At 55.4% G+C, this 5,167-nt stretch overlaps 1 long non-coding RNA gene across 1 annotated transcript in view; it reads right to left on the bottom strand.

The window, feature by feature from the left end:
* Positions 1-514: 514 nt before the first annotated feature.
* The window catches only part of LOC116539200, a 7,810-nt gene continuing 3,157 nt past the window's right edge, over positions 515-5,167 (bottom strand). Inside the window, exon 2 of the long non-coding RNA XR_004263949.1 lies at positions 515-1,893. This is a non-coding gene — a long non-coding RNA (uncharacterized LOC116539200). The remainder of the gene's footprint in view (positions 1,894-5,167) is intronic.

Below are 5,167 nucleotides of genomic sequence, written 5' to 3'. Positions count from 1 at the left end.
TCATGAGGCCCTAATTAGGTCTCCCAAGACTCACGCCCTGTGCCGCGGGACAGGAAGGGAGGAGGGATCTCCCCACGAACTCATGGAGGCCAAGGCCATGCCCACGGAGGGGCAGAGAGCCGGGCCCACAGAGTGAGGGCGGCAGCCACGGGCTGGGAAGGGGAGAGGAGAGGGCCGGGCAGGGGTCCTGGGAGACGGGCAGCCAAGCCCAGCTTAGAGTGACATCTCCCAAGCGGCCCGGCATGTCCTTACCAGTGGTGTGTTCAGTCCAGGAACGTCGTGTCAGGTCTGGTTATGATGATTCACAAACCCCTTTTCTATCTGGATCAGCTCCCACCAGGTGTGGCCCCCAGGATTCCCACCCTGTCCGGGGACTGCGAATCTGAGACAGCGCACCGTGATTGTCACGTGACACGGTGTAAGGAATTGAGTTGTGTCCCCGAGATTTATCTATCAAAGCCCTAGCCCGTGGAACCTTAGGCTGGATTTGGAAATCGGTTCTTTAGAGGAAATTAAGGTGAAATGAGGTTAATTTAATAGGACTATGGCCCCTCCTTATACAAAGGAGAAACTGGGAGACAGGCACGCACCGAGGATTAATTAATTAAGCTTGTGGATCAGTTGAATTTGAATGAATTAAAAGGCAGTTATCCAGGTGGGCTCAGTCTACTCACACGTGCCCTTTGAAAGCAGTGTTTCCTCTGGCCGGTGGCGGAAGAGGCAAAGTGCTTGGAAGGCACAGGGAGCTGAGCGCTGCATGCTTGCTTTGGAGACGAGGGTGTGTGCCAAAGCAGGAGGCAGCCCTCGAGAGAAAGGGGGTGCCCTGTCCCCCAAGTGCAGGAGGGGATTCTGCAGAGGGCGGGATCAGAGCCTGGGAGCAGATTCCTGCTGAGCTCCAGATGAGCCCAGCCCTGCGGACGCCTCCATCTCAGCCTCATGGGACCCTCGGCAGGAAACTGAGCTCAGCTGTGCGCGACTTCTACCCTGCAGAGCCGGGAAGTGATAAGTGGGTGCTGCTTTCAGCTTCCAGGCTGGTGGTGGCTCCTTACGCAACAGAGGTAGCACGTACCCAGGCCTCGCGTCCTGCAGGAGGCTCCACCGTCTGCACGTGTCCGGTGGCCTCTGTGGGCGGTGTGGCTTCTTCCTCTGCCTCCGGGTTTTTTGCAGAGTGGAAGCTGGGTCTGCAGGCCTGCGGGACAGAGCTTACTTGATTGAGGCTCGAGAATGTTGCAGCTGCCCTTGGTGTCTGTGTGTGGCCTTGGGTCCTGGTTGCCTGTGTCAAAGATGGCCCAGTGGACCTGCTGGGGCCTGCCCAACCCCTCCATGGGGCAGGTGCTTCCCCCTGGTCGCCTCAAGGTGGCCTGTGGGTTTTCAAGCACCCAGTGCCCCTTCTATGGCTCTCAGCCCCCTCTGAAGACCCTTGCCCAAGACCTTCCTTCCGCTAGGGCCTGGGAGGTGCTGGCCATGTTTTTCTCTTCCACCATCCACCGATGTTAGCACTTTCTCCTCTGCGCTCTGCTGCTCCTTCGTCCATGGGAGCTGGCTGTGCACCCCCAAATATAATTCCTGCTGGAAACACTCTTGATCCTTTTCTCTTTAACGACAGGTTTTCACAGTAAGGCAGGGTTGAATTGCAGCCTCAAGTGCTGGCACCAAGGAGGGGGCTTCCCTGGACTCCCCCTTCGGAGCATCAGGTGTGGACCCATGCTATTCCATGGAGCTGCCAGGTCGTGGGCCAGATAATGCTCCCGGAAGAGGTCCATGTCCTGATCCCAGAAACCTGTGACTATGTAACCCCGCACGGCGAGGCGGATTAGCAGACGTGATGAAGTGAAGGGCCTTGAAGATGGGAATTGTGGATGACCTGGGTCAGCCAAGATCACCACAGAGGTCCTAAGGGAGGGAGGAAGGGCTCAGAGTCGCTGGATAAGGAGATTTCGTGGTGGAAGCAAGGACCAGAGCGATGGGAGGGGGGCCCCGCCGGGGAGGGTGGTGGTCACTGGAAGCTGGACAAGACAAGGAAATGGACGCCTCCCTGGAGCTCCAGAAGGAGCAGCCCTGCCAGCACTTAGGTCTCAGGATTTCTGACCTCCAGGACTGCATGCTTGAAAAATTTGCGTCGGCCGGGTGTGGTGGCTCACAGCTGAAATCCCAGCACTTTGGGAGGCCGAGGCGGGTGGATCACGAGGTCAGGAGATCGAGACCATCCTGGTCAACATGGTGAAACCCCGTCTCTACTAAAAATACAAAACATTAGCTGGGCATGGTGGCGCGTGCCTGTAATCCCAGCTACTCAGGAGGTTGAGGCAGGAGAATTGCCTGAACCCAGGAGGCAGAGGTTGCGGTGAGCCGAGATCGCGCCATTGCACTCCAGCCTGGGTAACAAGAGTGAAACTCCGTCTCAAAAAAAAAAAAAAAAAATTAGCCAAGCATGGCAGTGCATGCCTGTAGTCCCAGCTACTCGGGAGGCTGAGGCAGGAGGAGGATCACTTGAGCCCAGGAGGTCCCGGCTGCAGTGAGCCATGTTCATGCCACTGCACTCCAGCCTGGGCAACAAAGTGAGACCCTGTCTCAAGGCAAAAAAATAAATGTGTGGTGGAGCGACTGAATTTGTGGTCATGTGTAAGCACACAGAGGCAGGAGGCCGCCCGCCATGTTTGAATCCTTGTCCCCTCTGGGCACCCCTGCCTCTACTTTGGCCAACGGGAGCCCTTCCCACTGGCGTCTGTGCCCTTGGAGACGACCCTGTTCCTCTTTGCAGCTTCCTTGTTCTCTAAAAAAAACTAGATTTTCCACACTCTTATACCTTCCCTACCCTGGAATCCGCCATTCTCTGAGGATGGGTCTTTCAGTGCGCCTGGCATGACACCTCAGTGGGCTCGGAGAGGAGAGGAGAGTTGGCTGGGGTATCTTCATTTTGGATCACGGTGCCCTGGACGCCCGCGGTGATACTGACGTTGTCATTGTTTTTACTCTACCAAGGTTTAAACGCTTACCTGTTCTATGACCATATTTTGCGTCATTCTCTAATGCTCTGCAGCCACCTCAGTGGGTTTCCTGCTGCCCACCCACCCCTTCATGTGGCTTCCTCATGCTGGAGTTCTTTCTTGGGCATTGCTTTTAGCAGCTTCATGTTTGAGGCAGCTGTGGTGGTTTTTCTCCCAACAAGGGCATCTGCATTTGTGCCGCATTCTCCCACGCTCCTTTGCATTTGAGGACATCGTCCCTGTATCTCTAGACCCCAGTGACACTTTGGCTGGGTATAATAGTCCTAGACCATTTCTTCCCTTTAGAACTTGATCAGCATGGAACTGTGTTCCTCTGATGCTTAGTTCACTGCAGAAAATCTGCAGCCTGAAGATTGAAACCTTAAAGGCATTTGGAATGACATTGTTACCCACCATTAATTGGCTCAGGACCTTTGTAATTTTTATTTAACCATATGAGTTGTCTTTTTTTACGCTACTTTTTTCAATGCATTTCTTAATATTTTTTAAGTTTCATGAATTCATGCTCAGTTTATTAAAATCCATAACCATATAATTCTTGTAATGTGTTGATTCAGTGTTTTGTAAATGAAGTCGCCCCCTCTGTGGTGACTTGCTGGTTCTGTCTTGTGCGCCTGCAGAATCTTCTTTACCCTCAGCTCAGGAGGTAGAGTAGGATCCATATTTGGGTGGAATGCATCCTGCACCTTGTTTTCCTGGGACTCCATGCACACTTCTTTCTTGGCTTCGTCATCACATATCTAAATACTTTATATATATATTTGGAGATGGAGTCTTGCTCTGTTGCCCAGGCCGGAGTGCAAATTTGCGATCTCAGCTCGCTGTAACCTCTGCCTCCCAGTTTCAAGCAATTCTCCTGCCTCAGCCTCCCACGTAGCTGGGATTACAGGTGCCCACCACCACACCAGACTAATTTTTATATTTTTGGTAGAGACGGGGTTTCACCATTGTTGGCCAGGCTGGTGTCAAACTCCTGACCTCAGGTGATCCACCCGCCTTGGCCTCCCAAAGTGCTGGGATGACAGGTGTAAGCCACTGCACCCGGCTTCACATATATTTTAAACACCGAAACCTGGCTGAGGCCTCTACCCAGAGGCAGGAAGGATTCCCCAGCGAACATGTCCTCACCCTTTCTCCGGTGCCTGGATCTTGTTGGGCCTTCACTGTGCTACTCAGAGCCAGCCGTCTGCGTGGGTGATCCGATTTCAGCCATGCCTCTCCCGTTCCTGCTGGTTCAGGTTCATTGAGTGCTAACCATGTCGCGTGTGGGTTCCCCACTTCTGGAGTTCCGCAGTCTCCCTCTCTGCCGCTGGCTGCTGAGGGCCTCATCTTTGAGTGCGGCTGCCATTGCGCCCTGTTCTTATTTGGTTGATCCAGTGCCCGAAGCCCTCCTAGGGAACTTCCTTCTCTGGGTTTTGTCTCATTGTTGGCCAGGTTCCTTGTCTGCTGAAGTCCATTTTCCCTCTCTCTCTCTCTCTCTCTTTCTCCCTTCCTTCCTTTCCTTCTTCCCTCCCTTTCCTTCCTGGGGCTCCATGCCCTTCCCCCACTGGGGGCAATAAAGAGGTCTCACCTCGATCCAAGGTCAGCCCAGGTGTCTCCCCAGTCAGACAGTGACCAAATTCAGGACATTCCCCCTGGTTGCCTCCTAAGGGTGAGGATTCCTGGGACCCCATGGTACCCCCAGTTTAGACTCAGAAGATGGGAGCAGTGTGGGGAGCAGCACCACCTGTACCCCCTCTGTGACTCCCCAGACACCCTCCAGGAGGCCTGCGATGCTGACCTGTCTTCTCCTTGTCGGCTCTGGGTCACTCATCTCCAGCTCTTACTATGCTTGTTCATTTTCTTGGGTTGGGAAGGCTCCTGGTGCAGCCCCCACACTTGTCCCCACCCCTGCTCCCACACCTGCCCCCGCCCCTGCCCCCACCCCCGCCCCCACCCCGCCCCCGCACCCGCTCCCACACCCTTTCCCACACCTGTCCCCACACCTGCCCCCAACCCGCTCCCACCCCTGTCCCCACACCTGCTCCCACACCCGTCCCCACACCTGCCCCCACCCCTGCCCCCAACCTGCTCCCACCCCTGCCCCCACCCCTACCCCCACCTTTGCCCCCACCCCCACCCCCACCCCTGCCCCCACACCCGCTCCCACCCCTGCCCCC

Source organism: Sapajus apella, unplaced genomic scaffold (genome assembly GCF_009761245.1).
Source record: "Sapajus apella isolate SASKATOON/1434 unplaced genomic scaffold, GSC_monkey_1.0 scaffold126, whole genome shotgun sequence".
In the NCBI taxonomy this organism is placed as follows: Eukaryota; Metazoa; Chordata; class Mammalia; order Primates; family Cebidae; genus Sapajus; species Sapajus apella.
The sequence above is the reverse complement of the archived record's forward strand: the minus strand, read 5'-3'. Positions and strand labels throughout refer to the sequence as shown.